We start from the raw sequence: 15,987 nt of genomic DNA on the forward strand, positions 1-15,987 counted from the left end.
CTTGCTTCGACTGCTCATGGCTTCAAAAAGCCTTCCAAACTCGTTTCCTACTGCTGCCCGTGAGCGGAGTTGAGTGTGTGTGTGTGTGTGTTTTTCTACACACACCACAAGCTTTGCTTTCAATCTTACAATTGCTTTGCTATCCTCTTGATTGATTCCCTGTTCCGACTGTCCGAGAGCTGTGTTTCCCTTCCTTGCTTAAGCCTTCAAGTCTTGCCGAAGCTCCTTGCTCGACTCACTAGATCTCTATTTCCTTGTAGAGCTTCAAGCTCTACCAAGATCAGTACAAGACCGAATGTCTGCAGATCTACTCTTTCTTACTTGATTCCTCAAGAATCTCCAACATCTGCCACACTCTTGAGAGGGGATGTGCGTGCTGAGAAGCCGGGATCTCACCGACCTCGTCCGATCTGTGCCGAACTGCCGTTGAATCAACCCGATCCGGTACCATGAGGCATTGAGATCCATCCGAGCTCCGTTGCCGCCAAGAGACCGCCATCGCCGTCGAGCCATAGCTCTGATACCACTTGTGAGTACACGTGTGCCCCGATGCGTGTATGCGTGCACGGTATGGTGCGTGTGGGGAAGGGGAGGAGCACAAGACGGTGTGGGTGGAGCAACCTCAGGAAGTAACTCAAGTGAGTGAGGTGCTCCTTATTCATATATGTATAATGAATAAGGGCATATACACATGGTGGGCGGGCGGGCAGACACTGGATGTCCGGCCCCGGGCAAAAGACGTAGCGCCTTTACCCAACAGTGAGGCATTGAGATTCATCTGAGCTCCGTTGCCGTCAAGAGACCGCCATCGTCGTCGAGCCATAGCTCTGATACCACTTGTGAGTACACGTGTGCCCCGATGCGTGCATGCATGCACGGTATGGCGCGTGTGGAGAAGGGGAGGAGCACAATACGGTGTGGGTGGAGCAACCTCAGGAAGTAACTCAAGTGAGTGAGGTGCTCATTATTCATATATGTATAATGAATAAGGGCATGTACACATGGTGGGCGGACGGGCAGACACTGGATGTCCGGCCCTGGGCAAAAGACGTAGCGCCTTTACCCAACATTGATATTTTGGCAACATTTTGTCCATCAAAACTACAACAAAAAGCGCGTATTGATACAATTGCAGGGAGGGCCCATGAAGCAAGAGAGATATAAAAAGCCATATCAAAACTTACCCAGGAGTGCATCGACACTTGCATTGCTCCAACCAAATTTCGCTTGCAAGTTGAGGACTTCCAACGATGTCCGGAGCATCGAGTATTGTGCACCATTGTAAAAAGGTGTTTAGGCACTCGTCAACAATCTGTCCTCTGTTGTCGCTGTCCGTCGAGTGCATAGTTGACAATCCTTCTCGCACATGTCGTGTTGATGAGCCAGTAACTCATCACACATATCGAACATGTGCTCATTCTCTAGCTCAAAGTGCTCCTGAGACGCTAGAGGAGCTGTCGGAGTAGAGCTAGTGGGAGGGTCACTATCCGCCACACTTAATTCGTCCAATAGCTTTTGTCTCTGTCGTTCGGCCTTGTGCATCGATGTACCACCACCGAACATAGACCAATGGGGCACCTCCTCATGCGAGGGGTGAGTGGGGCTCTCATCTCTTGGAGCACTTTTTTGAGGACGCGAAAACTCTTCATTCTCCACGTGCTCCAAAGCAATGTGCCTCAAGCGAAGGATTGCCCTTTTGCACTTGGCGCAAGGACAAGGGAGTTTGTTCTTGAGCCACGGATCATGTTCAAGGCCGTTCGGAAGGCCACGATCATCACAGCCGTCCTGCACACGAGGAAAAGAGAGATTATAATTCAAAAGAAATATATTTAGCCATATGTGTCCTAAAAAATAAAAATTAACTAGAGAAATTAGTGTCAATTACATATTTCAATAAAAAGAGAGAAATGACTAAAAATACAGAGAGAATAAAGTGCAATGAGTGCTATCATTTTTTAAAGTGCAATCAATCTATACTCTTTATAAGGCACCTTAAAATTTTTCAAGAAGGAGAAAGCATCCACCACTTGTCACTCCTGGTTCATTTCAAAAAACACCTTACAAAACATCTAATCTAAAATGCAAAAGTAAACTGTAAGATTGTAAGAAAGGACAGCCTTTGCATAATGTAAGAACTGACAAGTTTTTTCAAATGTAAAGTCAAAAGACTTCTATACTATATATAATTGAGCTTAAAATTTTCAAGCAAGGAGAGGGCATAGATGTGTCACTATCTCTTTCATTTCAAGAACTTAAAGAAACATTTGGTTTGAAATGTAAAAGTGAAGGGTAAGTAGCAAGTACATTGATGGTAGAAAATGAAAAGACTTAGTTTTGACTTCTGACTTGAGTTATGTCAAAAAGTCACAATATTTAGTGAGAGAGAGATCATGTTTCATTTTCTTCGATACCGTTGTGTGTGTGTGTGTGTGTGTGTGTGTGAGAGAGAGAGAGAGAGAGAGAGAGAGAGAGAGAGAGAGAGAGATACGTCTTCATTATTTGTTGCAGCTATGTGTGTGTGCGCACACAAATACACACGTGTGTGTGTGTGAGTGAGAGAGAGAGAGAGAGAGAGAGAGAGAGAGAGAGGGTTGGGAGGGGGGAGAGGCAATCCCATTTAGTTATGCTAAGGAGTGTGTATGTCTATTTCTGTTCAAAAGAGAGAGAGAGAGCCATTGATTGTCCTTGGTGCTTGAAATTGAGCTTAAAATTTTCAAGCAAGGAGAGGACATCCATGTGTCACTCTCTCCTTCGTTTCAACAACTTAAGAAACATTTGGTTAAAGACTTAGTTTTGCCTTCTCATTCTGGCAAAAAGTCACAATATTTAGTACTATATATATATTTATATTATTTAAACTCTTTAGCAAGGTCATGTAGTTTCACTCCATCCTTCAATTTTAAAGGGTATTACTTTTGTTTTTGTAAGGGTGGCTCTCCTTCGTAGCTTGGAAAAATAACGAGCAATGAGTTGTGCCACACGTCGATAAGTTGGTCCGCCTCGAACGTGCATGCCTGTGCGCGCGCGCGCGCGCGTGTGTGTGTGTGTGTGTGTGTGTGTGTGAGAGAGAGAGAGAGAGAGAGAGAGAGAGAGAGATGCAGCACATCGCAGGTCGGAGAGAGAGAGAGAGAGAGAGATCATGTTTCATTTTCTACGGCACCGCTATGTGTGTATGTGTGTGTGTGTGTGTGTGAGAGAGAGAGAGAGAGAGAGAGAGAGAGAGAGAGAGAGAGAGACGTCTTTGTTATTTGTTGCAGCTATGTGTGTGTGTGCACGCACACACGCACACGTGTGTGTGTGTGTGTGTGTGTGTGTGTGAGAGAGAGAGAGAGAGAGAGAGAGAGAGAGAGAGAGAGAGAGAGAGAGAGAGAGAGAGAGAGAGAGAGAGGGGGGCAGGCAATCCCATTTAGTTATGTTGAGGAGTGTGTATGTCTATTTCTGTTCAAAAGAGAGAGAGAGAGAGAGAGAGAGAGAGAGAGAGAGAGCCCCATTGATTGTCCTTGGTGCTGGATATAGAATGCTTCTCTCCCCTCCACAAACTCGATCATGAACACAACCCACCACTTACTTCATGTACTTCTCAAATGTTGCCGCAACAAGCCTCATGTAGTCTCCTCTATCAACACCCTTGGCTACCAATAGCTGATCCGCCATGAGCCCCACATCCAATAAATGTCCCACTGGCCACAAGCGCTTGCTGAGCCAACTACTCCTCTACCGCTGCCTGTCCGCCACCCTTGATCCCGACGAGCTCCATTTTTGCCTAGCTGCAGCCCTCCACACCATGAGAGAGAGAGAGAGAGAGAGAGAGAGAGAGAGAGAGAGAGAGAGAGAGAGAGAGACCCACATCCGTCTCCACACTTTCTTGGCCTTTTTTCGGTCAGTCAGCAGATGCTAGAATGTTGAGAGCTCCAACGTGACCATCCAGGATTTTTAGCTTTCCCAAGTTTTCACATCTCAAACTCCTGACATAGGCAAGAAAAAAGGGTAGCAACAAGGGGACAGGTGGCATTGCCTATTTCTACAGTGCTCATGGCAACGGTCGTGCAAGGCGGGTCTTCCATTTAGTGTTTGGGAAAAATTTGTCTCAGCTTAATAACATGCTGTTTTCAATTTAAAAAATGTCGGTTGAGGGCAAGGGAAAAAGGAGAAATCCTGCCCCAAAATAGAGAAAAATAGTGTAAAAACCTGCAAAATAAACCTAATTTTCTAAATTTCCTCTTGAAAAATTAAGGGAAATCAATTTTGTCTATTTGAAAAAGTGATTTTTCCAGAACACTGATGTGATTGCATTGGAGGATGATCATTGCCAGTCGAGGGTATTGGCCTTCGTCTTGGAGTTAGCAATCCTTTGCTCATTTGGATCCTCCTTGGTGTTGCATACCTAATGTGCGCCCTTTGCCTCCCCCTAGAAATGATGACTCCGGTCTTTTATTGTAGGACTGCCTCCATGCATGTGCCTCCATTGTAGGACTATCTCCATGTCATTTTGCTTACATTTAGAGCCTGGTCACTCTGGAACGGCTAAATAGCCTCTATCTTTGTTTGCAAGTCGAGAAAACTGGTGGCTTTTTGAAGATAAATGCTTGATTTGACTGAGTGATGAGACAGATCTTGAGCAGGTTCTTGCTAAAATCGAGAGGGCTGCAAAAGTCAACCATGTGAAAGGCTATGCTCGTTTCGAGGCTCTTAACTACCACGATTAGATAGGTAGAGAGAGAAGAGCCGGCTCATGATTGGGCAGAAAGCAAGCTCGATGGTACGCGCGACCAGGCTCTTTGCCTCTCACATGCTTCATTTTAATACTACAAACTAGAGAGAGAGAGAGAGAGAGAGAGAGAGAGAGAGAGAGAGAGAGAGAGAGAGAGAGAGAGAGAGAGAGAGAGATTTCTTCCTACTGACGTGGTTTGAGACACATTAATCTTGAGACCGACTAATCTCGACTCTCAACTATTAAGTTTAGGCAAACCTTATCCAATCCAAACATTGTTGGCAACAAGTTGTCATGTTGCATAGCAAGTTAGAAGAGAGAGAGAGAGAGAAGAAGAAGAAGAAGAAGAAGAAGAAGATCACAAGAGACCTAAAAATTTTAGCCGATGAAAGTTGATTCTTGAACTCAAGGGCTTGCATGCTCACATACTTATACAAGGAGAGGGGGACACAGTGACCTCAAAGGTTAGAGAGAGAGAGAGAGAGAGAGAGAGAGAGAGAGAGAGATCATCCTTAAAAATCAAATTGACCTATGGGACCGAGTATAACATGTAACATGCTTGAAGACTATGGATATAAGGGTGGCCACGGACAAGTTGAATCCATGAGGTGGCTAGGAGAGAAAGGTATGTAGGCCATCGTATGGGCTGAAATGTGGGTAAAGCAAGTTTGATGTGATCAAAAGTTGAGCACTCATGTAGGGTATGATGATCGCACTCTCAAATTGTTAAGGGATATAATTCGCGTACAAAATGAGACTCTCCTCCATGTCGTGCCTCAATGCTCTGTCTCACATTTAATGGAGTGGGAGCTAAGTCAAATGGCTGCTATGGTATAAAATATGGGTAAGGGCAAGCATGTGAATGGTTGAATACGGTCTGCTCTCTCAAAGAAGGACATGCATGTGTGTGTGTGTGTTTGTTTTGCAGCACACCCTTTCTTTTAGCATGATGCCCAAAACTCTTGCAAAGAGAAACGATTGAGTGAACTTTTCTGCTTTCATTGCCCTCACATTTAAGGTGCCAATGGTGCCCAAATGTGCACAAAAAAACAATATGCGCCTTATATTACTAACATGCTTATGGTCAATTGCATGAGACCTCAGCATCCATGCGACGAGTCTTAGTAAATGCAAGTGTACATGCTAATTAGATTGAGTGCAATCCTACCTGTAAATTTTGAAATCTACCCACATATAGAGACAAAGTTGCTATAGCCATGCAATCACCCCCAGGTCACACACCCATCATGAATACTACCTTTAAGAGGCAAACGACACACTACTCACCAAATCAGTTGTGCAAACGAATGACAAAGTTTCTTCTACTACTACGTGGTGTAATGTTGGCATGTTGGGTCATGGCTGGTACATGCATCCTAAGTGCCAACAAATAGCAGTTGATGACTTAGTTGACCGTGATGCCCCAAATGCAAGACCAAAACTACACGAGAGAATCATGGGAGAGTTGCTATCATGGCCAATGCCTTGATTGGTAATGATGGTGAGAGGGGATGCTAATGCATCTAAAGAATTCGTCGTTCAATGAAAACACTATATCCAAATAAGGATACCAACTCTCTATTAGTCTATTTAGAGGGCCACTACCACTCACTAGGGTCCCATATCAATTGTGTGAGAGGGACATCTCTAGCCTAATCGCAAATTCGTTGCCTCCTTAGAGAGAAACATAGGATGTTAAGACAAGACATCATGCGAAGGGGGCCCATTACTTAAATCATTCCCAAGAGACCTCAAATTGACCTGATAATTCTTGAACTCAACACACACACACACACATAGATAAAGACAAGGGGGGGAGAGGGGGGGGGGGGGGGGGGACTTAGGAGGAGTATGATGGATCTTAGAATGACAAACTAGAAGGATATTTGTCATTGGTCAATCCACAAGAATGTGGAGAGTAACTACAATTCATTAGTTGTTTGATCTTACACTAAAAAAGGTAGACATATTGTTGATCCAAAAGATAGATTTGTGCTTGGTTGATGTGAATGTGGAGGCAATGAGACCTTGTGTGTTCTCATACATTGTCATCTAGAAAGTAGTTATAGTGGTGGTTGATGGACAAGTGTATTAAAGAGCTATAAAAGCTCACATGAGACTCATAGGCATTTGCCCACATTTGCCCTCCCTATGAAGGGAAGGAGAACAATGGTTGCTTCAATTGACGAACATGTAGCCGCGGCAACGAGCGGGTCACATACTAGTTCTATTCTACATAAAATAAATGTTGGTTTGATTGCACATAACAAAAAGCTTCTATATCTATACTATACATAAGGCTATGGTCATGCGGAACTTAGTTTCCTATAAGTTGAGCCGGCAAGGTCTGATGCGACGTAGCTTTTTGCAGGCATCCACACGCATAGTAGGCTAACTATGCCTAAAAAGGCATAGTCACACAACTATGCCCACCCACTGCCGGTCAGCGCCATCTTTCTCTCTCCTGCTTGCGCTTTGCTATTCCTCTCTCTACCTGCTGGAGACGGTCCTTGCGCTCAGCTCCTGCCAGAGGATGTCAGGGCTTCGTTCTAACTAAGCCTCGCGTGACCATGCCCTAATGGAGCTTAATTTTTTTGAGCAAGAAAAAAACCTTCCACGTGTCATCAATACAACCTTGCACAAACCTCCACATTTGGAAGTCCATGGAGTAATTGCAGCTCAGCAACTTCAGCGTTCGAAGTTCTCGATCCAATGTCTACCTGCTCGACTTGTGTGTATGTCTATGTGTGTGTGTGTGTGTGTGTGTGTGTGAGAGAGAGAGAGAGAGAGAGAGAGAGAGAGAGAGAGAGAGAGGTAGTGCGATTGGCCACAATTGTGTGTGAGTATATGGGAGAATCAAATTTCTACTTGCAGCATGAGCGGCAGCTAATAGCTATTGGTAGTGCATGTATTGTGAACGAGTCCAATCTCACTAATTGAGCCCGTGTGTGCACCCAAGGCTTTGTGTGTGTGTGTGTGTGTGCGTGTGTGCGTGTCTTGTGCTACATTGCGTCTCCTGAATCAGAAGCTTGCAATATCGTCCCTGCATCCTAAATGAGTAGCCTCCAACGCCATCCTCATGTCTTGGTTGCATTGCATCTCGTGAATTGCTCCAACCGTCCACCCCATGCGTGTGGGTTTGTGTGTGTGTGTGTGTGTGTGTGAGTGAGAGAGAGAGAGAGAGAGAGAGAGAGAGAGAGAGAGAGAGAGAGAGAGAGAGAGAGAGAGAGAGAGAGAGATCTACTACCAGTAGATACACTCACAAACAAAGCAAAGAAAGAGAGGCTGAGGTGCACTATTCGAGTGCTGAGGGAGTATGCAGGCCACTACCAAAACTGCGAATAATCTGTGTAGCTACAAGAACTAGGAAACTCGCCATGGGAATGGCCAAGTACTTCATGTTTGGCCCCATTTCTTAAGCCCTCTGTAGGCCCTACCACATCGAAAAGCTTTTTGTGTTGCATTTCTGAGTGAATTTCGAGGTTCATGAAGGTTGCTTCAATGGGGGGGCCGTTATCAAGCATGGTTTTGCTTCCATTCTCTACTTTTAACAAGGACTATGGAGATTTGCTGCTGCAGCATGTGTATTAAGATTCAAGCCCAAGCCCTCAAAACTAATCTTCTAGCATTGTCCTTCTTTGTTTTGCCTATATTAAGGTCTGCACATTCCTCCTTTTGACAAACAAGCCACTTTTATCATGCGTATCTGTTGTCAGGACACGGGTCCTACGGGCAGGGCCCTACCCTAAGGGAGGGTCACGGACCCCGGCCACGGGCCAACTAGCAATGTGGACAGGGGATCCTAGGGCTAAGAGCCTATAAGTATGGGTGGTTGGGAGGTGGATCCAGGTCTCTAGCTCCTAGGGTTCTTATATTGGTATCAGAGCTATGGGAGGGGGAGCCATGGAGGAGGGGGGAGGAAGGTTGCATGGTCTCTCTCTCTCTCTTTCTCTTCCGAGCTCTCTCTCTCTCTCTCTCTCTCTCTCTCTCTCTCTCTCTCTCTCGGAAGCCCTCTGGTCGGGGAGGAGCTGTGAAGCCATGGGCAAGCGCCCTAAGCAGGAACCGAGAAGAAGGGGACATGGAACAGAGCCGAAGCGCAGGAGCCAACCCTTAGTTGGAGGGTGGCCCAAAGGAGGAGGGCCGGAGATACCCCGCAGGCAGGCATGGCCGCTTAGCAGGCGAAGGGAGGCAGCGTGAGTACCGTGGGCAACCGCCCTAAGTCGGGAAGGGGGGACAGGTCGAGCAGAGCTGATTTGCCTGCTGTCGGCATCATTGGATTCTCCCTGGCCTGGGGAAGGTTTTTCGACACAGGGCTTTACACCCTCGCGGTCTGTAGACCCGCCACGGACCAAGTCTCGTTTCCCTGCGCTGCAGCCCGCCATCGCTGTGTATGTTTTTCTTTTCTAATTTATTTTTAAGTGTTTGAGCACTAACCCTAAGCAAGGGTGCATGCCCACCCCGGGCACACACCCTCCGGATTTCGACACTTTGGTTATGCCACGTTCGGAGAACCGAGGTCGATGACCTCCCGCGTTCCATGACTACAGCAGACCATCAGATATCACATAAGGGAGTTTTGGAGTAGCTTCCAACTCCAACATAGATTGAAACTCCATGCAAGGCATCACAGATTATCCATACCCGTCAAGAGTTGCGAACACCAATCGATTTTGAAGAGCAATCGGTGACTCCCGGTCAATGGTTATAGCGGAGCAAGGCTCCAAGGCAAGGCATATCTTGGCATGCATGCTTCAAGAGGTCAACAACACGACAGTACGAGTCATGTGGTTTATGAGTGTTGTTATCGACTTTGCATACAAGCATGGCTTGTCACAAACTCAAGCTCGTCTTCTGACGCCGCCAACAACATGAAATCAAAATTTCTGATCCAAGTTATGTGCCAAGGAAGCTCCTCGATTTCGAGAAGTGCTCTAAACAACAGATGGCACACATGATATCGACAACCTGGCATGTTGATTCGAGTGATTAATGAGGTATGTAGTCAATTTTTGTTTTGGTTTGATCAAGTTTTCAAACATGCTTTATAGCTCTTGCATGCAACCACCTATGATTAGTTGTACATCTGAATCAAGCACGGCTTGTGTACAAAGAATGTTGATTCGAAGCAGGGCTTCTCCAGAGTACCTCGATAGCACACGTATATCTAAGGTTACAATTTGATGCAACGGCATGGCAGATTTCATTGAGATAAGCATAGCCTGTTGCTCAATTTGCTAACGGGTGGTGCAAAGCTGACTTTCAGTCTTTCTTTCTCTACCTCTAAGTTTGGGGTTGCGATTCGAGCAAGGCCCTTAAGAACAGGAAGTAGAGCAGCTATTGCACCAAGCAACAAAATCTATGAAATAATTTCTCGTTAGTCTTCTTAATTGCAACTCAATTGATTCTTACAAGGGCAAGACGCATCGGCAGGAGTACTTACTGAGGTATGCATTTGATTTTTTTGTATTAAGCATGTGCTTGATACCCTTGGTATGAAATGGATGACTATGAATGATCACGGCTATCATTCATAGAGCCAAGCAGGTACGAGATGCCTAATTTTCACGTATTATAATGTTTTTCCACTAGATTTACCATTTGACACAGTCAAATTTTTTGTGTTTGATTGACAAGGTCGAGTCCCTTTGCTATGACATTCTGTCGTCAATAGCATTTTTTTGGCAATGAGGCTAGGTAAAGTTCTATGAAGCAAGGCTTCAACTAATACATCTTGCATGTGGCGACTTCGCGCGGTTGACATATGCTATGAGCATACAAAATGGCGAAGACATAGGCAACGTGTTTGCAGGTTAATTCATATTGCAGGTTATTTCATTATGTACCAGGCGGGTGTATAGGATATACGACGGCGTCTGGGCAGATACGGCTATAAGCCATTTTGGAATGAGTTTTTTCTTCCAAATTTCATGACAACTAGTTAAAACAACAACGACAAGGTTAGCCAACTTTAAGTTTTTTTTTTTTCACTTTACTTAGCAATTACTGTCATTGTGCAAAGCAAAGTGCTTTGGCAATTTTATAGGAAGCACGGCTTCAGGAAACTGGCAAAATAGGGGATCTCAGCTCACAGAATTCCGACCGGTTTAGATTGTGCAAGGCAGTTACAATTTTGGCTCTCACATTTGAGGTCATCACTTTTTGCCAAGGGCTTCAAATTCTGTATGCACGGCATGTTAGTTAGGTGGATTCACTTCTACCGCCTCATGAAACATGTTTCTGCTATAACAGAAAACCATTGCACGCTTATAGGATAAGCTGCACATTCGGCATAAGATGCACAAGAGCATGGCAATCAACTATACATGTCATAGTCGTTCAAGGAAAGTTCCTCAGCCCAGCATGCTCTTCTTTACTCTCTTTCTTATTTCTCTAGAAGAATAATGAAAACTTTTAAGAATATTTTGCTACATGTTTTGCTCGTGAGTCAGCCTGAGCCAAGCTGCTGTAAATCTCAGCTAGTAAGTGGCTCAGATGCCACTCCAATTCGTCTTTATCGGTTTCTCGATTGATTATTAATTTGTTATTGGCATAAGGGCGATGAGCCACACAGGCTAAGAGCCATTGTCAGGCCATGGGTAAGACCCAACTATTGGCATTCTTTGGGGCTTGTTTTCAAGATCGAACAAATCTACCCGGGGAAGTACACATCGACGTTAATGGAAAAGCAAGACTCTTGTCCATTACGGATGTTTAGGGTGTCATTTTTGCACTACATGTTTTCAGTGCGACACTCAAGTCGAGTTTTTTGATAATTTTCAACTCACAGCAGCTGATCTCTACAAGGAAGTATATATGCAGCAATCAGTTGCGACAGCATGGCTGTCCATAAGAGCTAGGCAGTTCACTTGGGTGGATTCCCTGCTCTGTCTATAGCACTACGGAGTGTCTATGGACATATTGTTTAGGGTACGACCCGGCGGGTGACTGCTAAATCATCCCATAACCATTGAGGATCACAGTTTGATCTCTCCCAGTTATACTTTCAAGGAAAGAATTCTGCAATCTACCATGCGGTAGCGGATAAATTCAACTTTTCAACTTGATTTCAATCATTACGTACACGATTAACTATGTTGGTTACTGTTATCTACTAGATGAGCAGTTCCTACAAAGGGTCTTCCAAAGGGTTTGACTATGTAGATTTTAACCAAAGGGGTTCGATTGCGAGGGCAACACCCATGGTTCCCAGTGCAATGGTGTTTGATTTTTCAGGTAGGAGAAGTGATCCTCTACGTTTGAATACGGGTAAGTGAACATTACGTTCAAATTTCCAGGTACGCATCTATTGACTTGGTCTTATTTCATTTTTAGTATGCTTTGCTTGGTTTTTTCAAGATGTATACGTTGCTTGAATGTTACAGAGCCATGCCAAGGGCATGACGGCACAAAGTATTTTGGGCCAAGCGTCCAATCTATCTTTCTGTCTTTTGCTGTTACGAACCTACTTGTAGGGTTCAATTTGGCACATGTTGTCACATGGGATACAACATGGTCTAGGAACTCCAGAAGTTCGGTTTAGCCAGTGTGGAGCAATGAATGAGGGTCCCTCTCACTCTTGTCGTAGAGTGTTTGCAGTTACCTCCACACACAAGTACATCTCGTACTTGATGGATGTCACTTTTCTTGATATCCTTGTTTGAGACATATTCCACATGTGGAGAATATGAGTCTCTGGGACTAACACTGGCGCCAAATTTCTACCAATGTGTCGTGACGAAGTCCCTAGGTGCTGGTCGTATCCATTGGTTTGACCATTTTGAGCACATAGTATCAGGTACAATTTCAGTGGCCAGAAATTATCGGGTACTAAGTACAGACATGTGGTGATTACAAGTGCTGTGAAACCACCTTAACGGAGGGTTGTTTCTACATATAGCAAAGTCTGCTACGTTCATGAGAATGTCTCATGGTTGGTTCCTAGGTGTGACCGGGTTGTCACATTCTATTATGGTCCAACTTTTGTTGCAAGATTTTCACGTAAGTATAGTGGAAAGTCTCGTCATGGAATTGCGGTTCGGATAAGTTTGTGTTAAATGCATGCACACTAGGTGTTATGGGCCCTAGTGTTTAACACAAATTTATTCGGAGCGGCATGCAAATTCATGGACTTTATTCTTTCTGCAATTTTTTGCACTGTCAGTGCAATTTCTCTTGCAGATTTAGTATGAGTTTATACCCTACCATACAAGGTGATGGCTCAGTATGGGTGTCATACAAGGTGATGGCTCAGTATGGGTGTTTGTGATTGGATGCTTGAAACTCCAATCTGCTTTCAACCTAGTTGGTTGTCTCCATTCCATATTGAGTATATGGCTAGATACTCAATGATTGAGTCATAGTTTGTCGTCAGTCGTGGGCGACTGTCTGTAAGTGGTTTGGGGAAAGCACCTCACTCTTACTGTTGCTATTCATCCCGCGTAGGATGGGCAGCTTACAAGCATTCTATTTAGTACTAAAGGATATGCAAAGTGCATACGTTAGTAAAGCACGCTAAAGGATATGCAAAGAGCATACATTAGCAAGAAGTGAAACAACTAGATCGGTTACATTTCTGGTTTGGAGTTTGCTTCATATGATGAAAGGCATGTTACGGCTAGTTCTAGTCTCTTCCTGTTATTCTCAAGTTATCAACCTTAATCATCAGTTTGGATGAGGTTGACTATTGGCAAGAAACCACCGCAAGTCAAGGACTTGGTTGTTGCCAATAGTACTTTCATGGAAAGATGAGCCGAGGTTACATTGCACATTCCAGTACCTTCAGAAAGTCTGAAACCTGGGTATGCATTTAAACACCTCGACGTTGTGACAACTCGTTTAGCATTCTCAAGTGAGTTCTAAATGGAGCCTTCACACTCTTTTGATTATGGGTCGGTTAACCAAGACGGTTGTACAGGGACAACAATGTGGAAAATCAAGATGTTATTCTTGATTTCATTGAACCTCCCAATGAACCGGGTTCCGATTCAACAAACCGTTGGATCCATGAGGGATGCCACGGTGCAAAACATTAATGTTCGTATGAAGATACCACCACTTGTGTTTTCGAGGACGAAAACTCTTCCAAAGGGGGGAGTAATGTCAGAACATGGGTCCTACGGGCAGGGCCCTACCCTAAGGGGGGGTCACGGACCCCGGCCATGGGCCAGCTAGCAGTGTGGACAGGGGATCCTAGGGCTAAGAGCCTATACGCATGGGCGGTTGGGAGGTGGATCCGGGTCTCTAGCTCCTAGGGTTCTTATATCTGTGAAGCTGAAGCCTTAGGACATCGAACCTTGCTTGGATTCTGAGCTGTTTAACATAGCAAAAGACTCAGTTACTTTTGAGGAGCATGGTGAGGCCAACTCGATGCTATATGGAGAGTCTGTGCAAGGACCATATATGAGCAAGAGAGGATGCAGTGGAAGGATACAAGTGCGTGGCTTGCTCTTACCGAGAAGAAAGATGATGATGATGAAGAGGACAACAACGATGTTGTTGCAAATGAGGAGGGCGTAGGTGATGATGGAGGACTTGGAGGTCCATGTTGGTGGTGGAGGCGAGGATGATGACGATGAAAAAGGAAAATGGGATGATGAAGAAGACGAGAAGGATACAATGGAAGGAGACAATGATGATGATGAATAAACACCAAAGCCTGATTAGAAGAAGAGAAAATTAATATGTACAAGTTTTTCTTTGGATATGTTAACTACAATGAGGATTAGAGTCATGGGTTGTAGCTCAATCAGAGTTCTAGGCCTTTGATGGTAAAGAGTAACAAGCTGAAGGCTTTTGATGTCTTTTATAGGATTAGTTTTCATGTCTTGAACCAATGAATGCATTGCTTCTCTCTTTTGCATCTATTACATGACTCATCCCCAATTTGTAATATACACTGTATCATAAAAACATTATCAACCTATTGGCATCACTAGGATCATCTGGTTACACTGGATTGCTATCTCATTGAAACAACATAAAATAAGGCGGCACACACATACACCTTCTCTCTCTCTCTCTCCCTCTCTCTCTCTCTCTCTCTCTCTCTCTCTATATATATATATATATATATATATATATAAGAAGAAGGAAGGAAAAATTTTGACATCATAGGAACAACTCCAACACTCTAGGAAGAATCCCAAGACACCTCAAAAATCTATTTTGACTTCATATAGGATTTATCCCAACATTGTAAAGAGAATCCGGAGAGACCTGAAAACTCCATAGAAAATTGGGACACACACACACACACAAGCAGGGAGATTTTAATGTCGTAGGAATAATCCCAAGAGATCTCAAAGGATCTATCCAACAAATCTTGAGCATAAGGCTTGAGTACTCGAAAGGGGACTGGGAAAAACAATCTACCACACTTGGGTGATAGAAAGGTTATCCGGATTTTGTGAGAGACGACGGTGAAGAGATCTCTGAACGTCGTAGGAACAAGTGCATCAAAGCTCAAGTCACTCACATTGAGAGAGAGAGAGAGAGAGAGAGAGAGAGAGAGAGAGAGAGGGGACAGGGGCGGGGGTGGGGTTAAAAGACATAAAATATTCTATCGACAAAGATTAATCCCTAGAGACCTCAAAGATCCATCCAACAAATCTTGACTCAAGACCTATTGTGATAGAGAGACCTCAAAGATCTACATGACAAACCTTGAACCCAAGATCTAACACCCTAGAGACCTCACAAATCTACCCCAAAATTCTTGAACTCAAGACGTGTTTCTAGAGAGAAGAAGGGAAATCATAACATCATAGGAACAATTTCAAGGGACCTCAAAATCCAATTTGACGAGCCTTAAACCCAAGATCTAATACTCAGTGGGAATAGGGATAACCAATCTACCGCACTCGGGTTGCAGAATGATTGTTCACGCTTCCTCTTCTTATTCACACATATACACTTGTGTGTGTGTGTGTGTGAAACACACACACACACACACACACACACACACACACACACACACACACACACACACACACACACACACACACACACACACACACACACACACACACACACACAGAGAGAGAGAGAGAGAGAGAGAGAGAGAGAGAGAGAGAGAGAGAAGAGAGAGAGAGAGAGAGAGAGGAGAGAACTTTTAACTGCATTTGAACAATCCCAAGAGACCTTAAATACCTGGATTTGATGAGTCTTGAACTTTCGACGTATTAGAAGAGACCTCAAAATTTTATCCCACAAGACTTGAACTTAAAACTTGGACAAAGAGAAGCTTTGGGGGGGGGGGGGGGGGGGGGACTTTCAAT

At 44.4% G+C, this 15,987-nt stretch overlaps 1 pseudogene; it reads left to right on the forward strand.

The window, feature by feature from the left end:
- The first annotated feature begins 557 nt into the window (after positions 1–557).
- Positions 558–14,356, forward strand: LOC147462475 (uncharacterized; annotated as a pseudogene).
- Positions 14,357–15,987: the final 1,631 nt, after the last annotated feature.

This window comes from Adiantum capillus-veneris, chromosome 2, assembly GCF_014529385.1.
Source record: "Adiantum capillus-veneris isolate H3 chromosome 2, ASM1452938v2, whole genome shotgun sequence".
Lineage (NCBI taxonomy): Eukaryota > Viridiplantae > Streptophyta > Polypodiopsida > Polypodiales > Pteridaceae > Adiantum > Adiantum capillus-veneris.